The 12,655-nt window shown below is 38.3% G+C and overlaps 1 long non-coding RNA gene across 1 annotated transcript in view; it reads right to left on the reverse strand.

Annotated features, from left to right (window-relative positions):
• LOC137220899 (uncharacterized) overlaps positions 1-12,655 on the reverse strand; it is a 312,519-nt gene that overhangs the window by 119,276 nt on the left and 180,588 nt on the right. The window contains exon 3 of the long non-coding RNA XR_010941838.1: positions 6,910-6,965. This is a non-coding gene — a long non-coding RNA (uncharacterized lncRNA). The remainder of the gene's footprint in view (positions 1-6,909; positions 6,966-12,655) is intronic.

Genomic DNA, 12,655 nt, shown 5'->3' on the forward strand with positions numbered 1-12,655 from the left:
CAGCCAGGGAAGACAGGACAGAGGTGCTATTGAGGAAACTGCTACGATCTGGGCAGCCACACTGATTCATGTCTCCTACATCTGGTTTGCAGTAGAGTCCCACCTTTGTGGGGGTTGGTTTGAAGTTGGTGCATAAAGCTGTAACTACCCTTCAAAGTCCATTACGCTTCTTTCTAGGGGTGAAAGATATTGCTTTTTCTTCTTTTTATCACCAAATAAAGAAGTTTTAAGACCACACTATAAAAAAATTCCCTGGTGGCACAGTGGTTGAGAGTCCGCCTGCCGATGCAGGGGTCACGGGTTCATGCCCCGGTCTGGGAAGATCCCACATGCCGCGGAGCGGCTGGGCCCGTGAGCCATGGCCGCTGATCCTGTGCGTCCAGAGCCTGTGCTCCGCAATGGGAGAGGCCACAACAGTGACAGGCCCGTGTATCGAAAAAAAAAAATTTCGAGTTTCCAGCACTAAACTCACACTTAGCCTGGAGAACTTTTGCAATTACTGCATCCCATGAAACCAATAAACATTTGTTCACGGGCCAGTGGAATAAAGGGCGGACTTGCTCACACTTTTCAAATCCTGTCTGCCTCTCTCCTCTTTTGCCAAATGCAGGCAGCTGAATTCAAAGAGTTTAATGTGTATTTGATGCAACTCCACTGTACACCAGAGATGGACTAATACAATGACCTAAACAATACAACAGCCCTACACAAACCTTAGAAGTAGGAGGCTAGTATCCCCCTTGTTAAAAAAAATTGGTGAGGGACTTCCCTGGTGGCGCAGTGGTTAAGAATCCGCCTGCCAATGCAGGGGACACGGGTTCGATCCCCAGTCTGGGAAGATCCCACATGCCGCAGAGAAACTAAGCCCGTGTGCCACAACTACTGAGCCTGTGCTCTAGAGCCCACAAGCCACAACTACTGAGCTTGTGTGCCACAACTACTGAAGCCTGCACACTCTAGGGCCTATGTGCCGCAACTACTGAGCCCACATGCTGCAACTACTGAGCCTGCGTGCTGCAACTACTGAAGACCGTGCACCTGGAACCCATGCTCTGCAACAAGAGAAGCTACCATAATGAGAAGCCCGTGCACCACAACGAAGAGTAGTTCCAGCTCACCACAACTAGAGAAAGCCTGCACGCAGCAACGAAGACCCAATGCAACCAATAAATAAATAAATAATTTTTAAAAATAAAATAAAAACTTGGGTGAGATAATAATCAAGAATCGTGTCCTGGAAGAGAGCTTTGAGGGGGCATTTTTTGGTCTTGATTCAAAAGCAATCTAAACTATATTTTTAAAAAGTCAAAACTGAGGTTTTCTTCTGCCTTCTGAAATTTCAAATTCAGAAGCAAATGAAACATTAAAAAAAAATTAAGCCCCCAAGGGCTTCACCACCTACTACTATGTTACACTGTGGGGCTTTATTTGAACATATTTTGCTTTTATTGCTTTGTTCTTTTTCCTCTCTATGATTTACAAAGCAGTGTGGGAAAATGGTTAATACCGAATAAAAGTTAAAATTAAAACCACTTTTTCCACTATGGTGCTGTCTCCTTCCCACCCCCTCATCCCTGGGGGCCTGTTCAACTGAGTTTAGTAGCACAAAGGCTACTGAGTTCCAGAACTATAGTCATAATATACCTAAAATGGATTGATTTCATAGCTCTAGGACAAGATAAATTAGTTGACTACATACAGTTGATAATGTGGAGAGAACTGATAAATAATGAAACAAGCTCATTTTAAGATACCTGTAGAACTCTGGAAATTTGTGCCATTTATTAAACAATTCAGGTTAGTTCAAATAATTTTGTTTGGAGCTGAGCTTGCTTTGGGGCCCAAATAGTTTCCAAGGAGAACAACTACTGTTTATAGCCCTCTGACATGAGACTTGTTAGACTGGCAGGAAAAGCTTGTTTCTCTCTGCCCACCTGAGGAATGACACCTAAATCTTTTCAACCTGAGGAGAAGAATCTGTCAGAGAGACATACACCATCCCAATCTGTGACCCAGCCCAGGCTCTGACAATCCCCCAAGTCTTTGTCAAATACTTATTATGTGCCAGGCACAGTGCTGGTCACTTTCATATCCATTTTTTGTTTAACCCACAAAACGTTTTACACATATTAAAATCCCATTTTACACCTGAGAATATTGAGACTCACAATGATCAAGAATCTTTCCTTTGTCAGACAGTTCTACTCCCTATAATAATAATAACCAAAGCAGACAGCAAAGAGGGTTCAGAACATGGGGTAAATGTGGAAGACAAAATTGGTATCCATGAGATGAGTTAATGCAGTAACAAGTGTGTCTGAGACATAGTGCTAGGTATCTTTAGGTACCATCTTTAATCATCACATCAAGGCTAGGAAGTAGGTGGTAAAATGGGCTCTATTTTAGAGCTGGGAAAATGGAGTTCTGAGAGAGGTTAGGAAAATTGTCAGTAACTGAGCATTGCATGGTAACTCCTACAGACACGCTTGTACAATAAAACAGATATTGGTGCAAAGGACATTGAGATAAGTCAGGATAGCTTCAGGCTGCAAGTAATGACAATGAAGACTCCAAGTGGGAAGAAAGGCCTTCCACTTCAGCAAGTAAATAGGTTGTAACACACTCAGTCCAGGTATTTGGTGGCATGGGCAGAAAGTTATATCTGAGTCACAGCTCAGTGGGAAGTCAAAAAGGGGAGGCTGACTGGTTGCCACGAGTCAGGGAGCTTCTCTAGGAGAAACGACATGCCACGTGCCCTGTGGCACAAGGGCACCTGGTTATGGCTTCTACTGCCAACCACACTGCAGTGTTTTCATGGGGAAGTCGGGAGGAGTGTTTGTGGATGAATAAGTCACCTTTATACCTGAACTTTTTCTCCACCACTACCATCTAGCAAGCAAAGGGATTCCATTTTTAAGTCAAACTGTGCATTGGGTATCTCTGTGAAACACAAGCTGTGTTGGATTTTTAAAGGGATCAAAGCCTTACAATAAAGCAATGAACTTTAATGAGTCAGTTAGTAGAGTGGCAGGTATCAGAGAAAGGAACAGTGGGATTTAGATAACAATCTCTCCCCAAGGTGCTGGAAAATACTGAACAGAGAGATAAAATGACAAGATTCCCAGTATTTGCTTCAAAATATTGTTAGGGGTGGGGGAGGGTGATAAGAGTAGCTGGGAGTATAGATAAAATTAGGTAGGCCATAGGTTGATAATTGTTGGATCTCTGTGATTAGTATGTTGGAGTTCAGTATACTCTTCTAGTTTATGTATGTTTGAAATTTTCTATTATAACTTTTTTTAAAAAAGAGAAGAGTATAGATATGGTCTAGTATTCTATTCCATAGAAAAACTGCATCCCACTGGGAATATAAATGTGACCAGGGGGCTGGCCTGGATTTTCTGCACAAAGTTGTGGGTTCCACCTACATCCAAACAACCTCTAGGTCCTATACCTCCAACCTCCAAAATTTATCTCCAATCTGTCCACTTCTCTCCATCTCCACTGCCACTACCCTAGTCCTGACCACCACCAACATTGCTTGTTTAGACAACTGCTGTGGCCTCCACATTTGCCTCCCTATTTCCAGTAGGATGTCCGTTTCCAATCTCTTCTGCCTACAGGAGATGGAGTGATCTTTTCAAAATGCTAATCTGATACTCCCATGAGAAACAAGCAAGATGCACAACAGTATAGATAACTTTGTATACGAAAGGGGAAACCACATACATGCTTACACACACATATGTATATACTAGTTGCTTATATTTGCAAAGGAAAATTCTGGAAGATAAACCAAAAACTTATCAAAATACAAGAGAAGGAAGTGCACAATTGAGGACATAGGTTGGCAGCAAAACTTGTCTGAATGTGTCCTCTTATAAATCTTGACTTTGGAATCATGTAAATGTTTACACATTCAAAAAATAACATTAAGTAAAAGTAAAATAAGAGATTTCTAAAAATTAAAACCAAATTAAAATGAAAAAAATAAAAACAACTTTTTATTAACCACACGAAGAAAATAATTATTTCAAGTAACTTTCATAAAAGTATTTTGACTTTACATTCTTATGAAATATATTTTAAGAATCAAGAAAAGTTGCAAATAAATCTTAAACTTCATTCAGTAGTCTTATTGTTAGTATTAGGTTGAACCATATGAAATTGCCAATATTTTACCATTTTTGACTATAAAATGACAATTTCTTACATTGCAAGTATACTAATAGGTTACTATAAATATAGTAATATTATTTTACACTATAAATCTAACATATTTTACATGTAATGTAAGATAATTCATATAAATATATTCTAAATATAGTATAAATTATAGCAATATTGGTATTACTTTTAGAAATATTTGGTACATATTGTAGGATAAAACAAATTATTAATCATATTAATGTTGTTAGAACAAAGATTTTTAGCAAAATAAGACAACTATTATTTTAGAAGTTAATAAATACCTTTATTTTTAATTGAGATATAATTGACATATAACATTATATAAGTTTGAGGTGTACAACGTGTTTGTTTGGTACATTTATATATTGCAATATGATTACTACAGTGACATAGTAATCATTATCTCTTCTTTGTGTTGAGAACAGTAAAAATCTAGTCTAATTAGCAACTTTGAAGTTTATGCTATAGCACTGTTGACTACAATCACTAAGCTGTGAATTAGATCTCCAGAACTTACTTGTCTAGTAGTTGCAAACTTGTACCTTTAAACGACATCTCCCAATTTCCACACCCCCCAACCCCTGGCAACCATCATTCTACTCTGTTTTTACACATTCAACTTTTTTAGGTTGCACATGTAAGTGATAGCATACAGTACCTGTCTTTCTCTTTCTATCTCACTTAGCATAATGCTCTAAAAATAAATTGAAAATATCAGTGTGAACTCATGATTCTTTTTCAAAAATACTTATTCCTAATCGTCCACTAAAAAGGCCTAGAAGCAATGGTGACCCAGGAATAATGAGTAAGCCCAGGACCCAGATTGTGGGCTCTAAATACCTTCCTACTAAAAGGAAGCAGAAATGCATGTAGAAACGGCAGGAAATAGAATAACTGAGTTGGGGATATGTTATTGTATAAGGAAGCAAGGAAACTATTAAAGAGTAATGAGGTCCAGTTAAAAAAACAAAGATCTGACATGAGGGACTTCTCATTGGCTAAAACAAGACGTTTTATGCCTCAAGAGAATTATGACTAAAATTGATTAAAACACATTGAATATATAAAAACCATACATTCAAAATGATACTCAAAAAAAGAGAAAGTAAAAAGAAAAGGAAGGGGAAAAAAAAGGAAAGAAGGAGAAAAACACATCATTGGACACAATTAGCAGTAACTAGGTCACCAACACCTTACTCTGCAAACTTGCAATTAAAGGAAAAGAAACAAATATATATCCTGCCTTTCCTGGAGGAAGTGTATTCCACAGTAGCATAATAGTCCTAGTTGATGCGGGAAATTTTTTATCTTTTAGGGAGGGATTCTGACTAACAAATGTGTTAGGAAGGATAGCATTAGAAATTCATCATTCTGCAATTCTTAATGAAATAATTGGTTCAGACAGTGATCATCAGTGGATGAAATCATTGGATTAAAGATTGATGAGGAAATTTACAATGAAGGGATGTAGGCTTTTACCCCTTTGAATGTTAAACCAATGTTGCTTTCCTAGGATAATTCTCACTTGATCATAATGTCTAATCTTCTATGACACGGGATTTGGTTTGCTACTATTTTGAGGATTTTTATGTCTATATTGAGGACATTGACCTAAATTTTTTATTTGTGTTATGCCTTTGGCTTTGGTATCAGAGTAATACTGGTTTCATAAAGTGAGTTGGGAAGTGTTGCTTCCTCCAGTATGTTCTGGAAGAATTTGTGAAGGATTGCTATTATATCTTTAAATGTTTGACAGGATTCACCAATGAAGCTATCTAGGCTTAGGCTTTTTTTCCAGGAAGATTTTTAATTACTAATTCAATTTCTTTACTTGTTATGGATCTATTCAGATTTTTTATTTCTTCTTGGGTCAGTTTTGGTAATTTGTATCTTTCTAAGAATTAAAAATTTTTTCATTTGGTCTATTTTTTGGTATAAAGCTATTCATGGTTTTCCCTTATCTTTTTAATTTCTGTAGAGTTAATGGTGATATCCTCTATTTCATTCCTGATTTGATGATATGTGTCTTTTCTTTTCCTTACTCTAGCTAAAGGTTTGGTCAATTTTGATGATCTTTTCAGACATTCAACTTATGATTTCATTGATTTCCTTAACTTTTTGTTGTGTATTTCATTGACTTGCCCTCTAATCTTTATTATTTACTTTCTTCTCCTTACTTTGTGCTTACTTTGCTCTTCACTTTCTAGATTCTTAAGGTGGAAGAGTTGGTTACTGATTTGAGATTATTTTTGTTTAACATAGGTATTTAAAGCTACATATTTCCCTCTTAGCACTGCTTTAAGTTGCATCCCATAAATTTTGATATATTTTGCTTTCATTGTAAATCAATTCAAATTTCCCTTGTAGTTTCTTCTTTGATCCATGAGTTATTTAGAAATGTGTTGTTTAATTTCCAAACATTCGTGGTTTCTCAAATTTCTTTCTGCTATTGATTTCTAATTTAATTCTGTTGTGGTTGGAGAACATACTTCGTGTTATTTCAATTCTTTTAAATTTATTGAGACATTTTGTGGCCTAGTATATGATCTATTCTGGAGAATGTTCCATGTATGCTTGAAAAGCATGAATATACCAACCAATTACTACAAGTGGGACAACTAGACATTATGCACCTTATGATCTAATGCAATATATTAGTCAAAATGGACAAGATTATGCTGCAATAACAAATATACCTAAATTTCAGTGATTACTTACCTAATCAGGGCCCAGGCTGATAGAAGAGCATCTCAACATGTCCTCCCATGATCACACTGGCAGAGGAAAAGGAAAAAGGCAAATCATATACTGGCTCTTAGAGCTCTTCCCAGGAACATATACGTTTTGCTTCCACTCATTTAATTAACCAAAACAAGTCACATGATCACAGTTAATTTTAATAAGGCAAAGAAGTGCTATTCTACCATACACTGGGAAGGAGACCTGAACATTTTTGGTGAAAAGTGCTTATAATTGGCACACTACTATGAAATATTCCTGCCAAAATCTGCTGAACCCAAATCTAATCAAAATTTTAGAGTTATCTTCCAATTTATAAGAAAACTGTGCTATAGAGGAACAAGTTAAATGACACCATAAATAAGCAAAAAGACAAATCTAATTCTTTTCAGAAAACCTGTGATATGGAAAAAAAAAGGATTAAAAAGACCAAGAGGCTTAAAATTGAATGTAATATGTAGGCATTTTTTAGGTCCTGATTTCAACCAACTAAGAAGACACTTGAGACAACTATTGAAATCTGAATATGGAGTGAGTGTTAGATAACACCAAGGGATTAGTAATGTTAAGAATGATAATGCCATGGTAGTCTTAAGAAAATATCCATATTTTTACAAGATGCATTCGTAGGCATGTAAAGATTCAGTTATGTCTGTGATTGTTTTATAATACTTTAAAATTCTTAAGCAGGGAAAAAATTGATAGATGAGGCAAATGGGGCAAAATCTAGATATTTATGGAATCTAAGTCGTATGTATATGCGAGTATATTAAAGTATGCTCTCTGCTTTTGTGTATATTTTAAATTTATTTAATAAAAATATTTTTAAAATTTAATCTGATCATGTCACTTCTTTGATTAAAACCTTTTATTGGCTTTGGTGGTTGAAGAGAAAGTCCAAATTCATCACAACGCTCTTCATATTCAGCATCTGTTTATCCTCCTCCTCCTCATCATCTTCTTCGTGGTAACACTTTTATTGAACACTTACCACGTGTCCAGCACTAAGCTGAGCCCTTTGCCTGCTTTACTGTTTTTTGTTTTTGTTTTATGCGGTATGCGGGCCTCTCACTGTTGTGGCCTCTCCCATTGTGGAGCACAGGCTCCGGACGCGCAGGCTCAGCGGCCATGGCTCACGGGCCCAGCTGCTCCACGGCATGTGGGATCTTCCCAGCCCGGGGCACGAACCCGTGTCCCCTGCATCGGCAGGCGGACTCTCAACCACTGTGCCACCAGGGAAGCCCTGCTTTACTGTTTTTAATAACACAATAACCAGAGTTATTTTGTCATCCACTTTTTGCAGATGAGGAAACTAAAGTACGGAGAGGTTCAACAACTAGTCCAAAATCTCATAGCTAACAGGTTGGGAAACTGGGATTTGAACCCAGGCAGGCTGACTCCATCACCCATGCCATTAACCCCTTGATTTTATGCCCACCTGGTATTTCTCTCTCTTGTATGCCCACAAATTAGTATGGTGCTTAGCACATGGTAGAGGCTTAAAATTTTTTTGTTAAATGGATGTTGTTAGCTAGGTTTCTGTCACTTTTTCAGTTTCCTTATCTTCTCATTAATTATCTTGTAAATAGTTATTTTCCTGTGGATATTGCATTGCTGTCAGATGACCCATAAGTACTTGCTGAAAAGGAGCATTACAAACATAGAGAGAAAATACCCCCCAAGTCCTTTCCTCAACATGGCCTTTACTTATGACCCTCTTGGGTTCTCTCAATGACTCTTGCTCTCAACATATTGCAATGTAATTCTTTGTTTATATATTTACCTCTTGTCTAGTCTATGAGTTCCGAGAGGCCAGGGACTCTATCTTACGTATCTCACCCCCCAGTGCCGAACACAGTAATTGGCATGCCCTGAGCTGTTAAGTTTATTGAGTGGATCAGTGCACAAGAGCTACTAAAGAACTCCTGTATATCCTTCAAAGCCTAGCTCAGATGTTGTTTCTGTAAAAACTTCCTGCTGCCTCCCAAAGTTAATCTGCCCTCCTCTGTGCCATTATTTTACCCTCTGAACACATTTATAATTTCCTTCATATTGCGCTGTACTTTTTTTTTTTGGTCCACTTGTCTTCCCAACCAGACCATGAGCTTTGCAAATCTGGGACCATGCTTTATTCATCTCTGTCTTACTAACACCCAGCAACATTCTTTGGCACAGAGCAGGGGCTCATTTTTTGTTCAAATGCAAAACTATCAAAACTTTCGAAATTACAATTATTAATATAGTCATATATTGTCCTTAGCAGATATTACAAATAAAGGAATGTTTTACATTCTGTCTTAGAAAAAATTTCTGATGTGACTTAGGAAATGGGACGTGCTCCTTAGTAGAATAATACTATGGACACACTCCTTAGTAGAATAATACTATCACCACCATTTCAAGTCTTCTGTCACTTTCTGCTACTTGCCTTTGAAATATAAGCTAGTCATGGTCACTTTGTATTTATGTTGCTGCTTCTCTGCTAAAGTTGCAATATGTCACATGCCATTAATTTATTTGTTATTTTTCAAAAGATTCCCATGTGGGAAATTTGATGACCATAACTGGGGAGATAAGGTTGGAGAAAGAATAAAGCAAATGAATACGGCGCTGTGGAAAGACTGGCAGCCTGCTTTTCCCTCTGTAACTTTGGACAAGCCATTTCCCTCCTTTGGGCCTCAGGTTCCTCATCTGTAAAATCTGATTTCACCAGATGATCCCAGAGCCTCTCCTATGTTCTAGAATCTATGACATCTTTACCTCAAATAAGTCAAAGAAAAGGCAACAATAGACTTCTGCAGCAGTCTGGTCTCGTGCACTGGAGAGATATCTGTTTGACCAGGTGATCACCCCACTGGAAGAGGAAAAACAAACACAAAGCTGTTATCTGGCTAGCACAGGACCTGACTTTGCAGCTTATCTTCTTATCACAGGTAGGATGGGGAGTAACCTGGAATGATGATTCACAGTCGTTCTGACCATGGGCAAAATCAAATACACCATGGAATAAACAGAAATACAGGGCCTGTCTAGGAAGAATGAGAGAGAGTACAATAGGTCCAACTTAACACTGGACCTTCCCACCCCTACCCCTGCTGCAACCACATGTTGGCCCAGTCTTCAAGGTCAGCAAACTTCTGCCTGTTGTCCATGGCAGACACTGCTAATTGATTACAGTACTATTTTCTTCTAAAGCCAGACTGGGAATCTTTCACAACACAGTGCTGCTGCAAACGCCAACAACTGTTTGGAGTTGGAATGTCAGCTGAGATCTATTTGCCATCCTGGGCTCAAATTTCCTCCTTATTCCGGCAAAGAAAAGTACTACAAAGAGGGTTGTAATTTTAACTAAATAAGGGACCTTGGGCAAGTTCCTTACTTTGCCTCTGATTTGTAAATGGAGAATTCCCTAGTCCCCTCCATTCAAGCATTCTGTGTTTCGGGGATTCTAGAAGTTCTCATCTCTTTTGGAAAATAGGAGCATTTATATGACACTGCTATCCCAAAGCTCAGCTTCTCCATGACATGGTAGCATTTAGGCAACCTGGACTGTATCTGGACACATCCAACATGACAAGTGTTAGGTGTCCACACAACTGCAGGGGCCATGAAGTATTATTTATTAACCCTCCCCAATTCCCAGACAAGTTCTCTGGAGTCATAACAATCAGATTAAACTCAAGTGAAGCTTGACTGACAGAGTCAAAGAAAACCCACAGGGCTGTCACCTGTTAAGCAGTCAAGGCTAGCATCTTCCTTGGCAAGAAAGTACATTTTCTTGTCTGGTTTCAGCCTTAAATTGCTTGTATTTGTCCTGGAGACTAGATCAATAATCTCAATCTCTCTCTCTCTCTCCCTGCTTGTAGATCTGAAATAATTTTATACGAAGAAAAGTAAGGCAAATGGCAGAGCAGCAGAGGTAGAAAAGTCAGTATGTAAGAATGCTAATAGGAAGAATAATACATAATATTTATTGTGTGCTTTTTGTGTGTCAAGCACTGCATTATCACATTTAATCTTGACAACCTAACAGATATGTACCATCATGTATCTCCATTTTACAGAGGAGGAAATTTAGGCACAGGGTGTTAATGAATTTTTCTAGGGTGCTATAGTGTTTTTGTTACAGAGGGAAATGTGAGTCAGGTCTCTCTGACTTCTTCCATCACACCACACTGACTCTCCCAATTCAACACTGAAGAACTTTCTCAAACCACCTCAGGTGCATTAGTCAAGTCTCATTCAGTGTAAATAACAGAATACTCAGTATCAGGAAACTGTTCTTCTTCATCTGTTGGCTCTGCTTTCACTCTATTCTTAGGCAATCTGTCCCTTCAAGGTGGCAAGATAGCTACCATCAGCACCAGACCTAGATCCTATGCCTTTAGCAACCCCAAGAGGAGAAATGATTCTCTCTCTCCTTGGTCCTAGTAAAGACCTAGGATTGTGTCTTTTTGGCCTGGCTTCCAGAGTCCCTACCTCTGAAGCATCACTATGGCCAACTGAAAAGAAATTACTTGATTGTCCAGACCTGCGTCAACTGCGCATCCCTGGAGGTAATGGGAGAAACACGTCTCCAAATTGCAGGGGCTAAAAATTCGGAGGGGATATTCTCCTAAGCAAACTTCAGGTATGGTGTCTTGAAGAAAAGTGGATGGGTATCACCAAGCAGGCAAAAACATTAGATGTCCACTCACTAAACTTGTATCTATGCAACACCACAATATTCCCAAAGAATTGGCCTTGTGGTCATGCTGTATATAGCAGTTAGAAGCTTTGTTCTGGTCAAATTCTAGAAGTTTAGAATTTCTCCTGGTACCGGAACTTGGGCCCAGGTGTAGTGTATTAATACTGTCATCCTGGGCAGCCTCTCCATTGTTCCTCCTTTTGCACCTCCAGCCAACGCTTCATAAACCCCCACATGCAGAAACAAGGGCAAGTTTCTCTCCTCATTCTGGAAGAGGTTGCACTTTTGCCCTAAGAAAGTTTTAAGTACTGCCTTGTCACTACACTGGGTGGTAGGAGGGACTCTACCTCCCCTTCAGTGACTTGCTACTCAGATTAGTTTCATTGGTCTTCAAATCCTATTTGTAATTCAAGGCCAGGTTCTCATCCACCTTCTCCATGAAGCTCTTTCCAGTCTTTCCACTGTAGCACTTATCCAGTTATCTCTCATGATGCAGGATTTTCTTTCTTTAAAAAGATTTTTTAAATTTCAAAATGTTTGACGCATACAAAAGAGTACTTGTAATATATGTGCAACTTGTAAAGCATAATTATAAAAAAAAAGTCCATGAACCTACCACCTGATGTAAGAATTCTCTCTGTTTTGGCTGGTGTTTAGGAATGCAATTGATTTTTACATTTTAATCTCACGTCCGGCCACTTTCTTATTCACTTGTTATTATCTTCCTATGACTCTGTTTTCTTCGTGTCTTACGGCTTTGCTTAGATATATAGAATATATGTTTCATGTGTAAAACATTATATTTCAGCTTCTGTATACACTACAGTGTGTGCACCACCAAAAATTTAGTTTTCACCCATCAGCATGCAGTTGACCCCTTTTACCCATCTTGCCCTCCGCTGCCCTTCCCCACTGGTAACAACTACTCTGTTCTCTGTATCTATGTGCTTGTTTCTGTTTGGTTTGGTTTATTTATTTATTTATTTTTGGTTGGTTTATTTTTTATAATTTACATATAAATGAAATCATATGGTATTT

The sequence above is a fragment of the Pseudorca crassidens genome, chromosome 3, assembly GCF_039906515.1.
Source record: "Pseudorca crassidens isolate mPseCra1 chromosome 3, mPseCra1.hap1, whole genome shotgun sequence".
In the NCBI taxonomy this organism is placed as follows: domain Eukaryota; kingdom Metazoa; phylum Chordata; class Mammalia; order Artiodactyla; family Delphinidae; genus Pseudorca; species Pseudorca crassidens.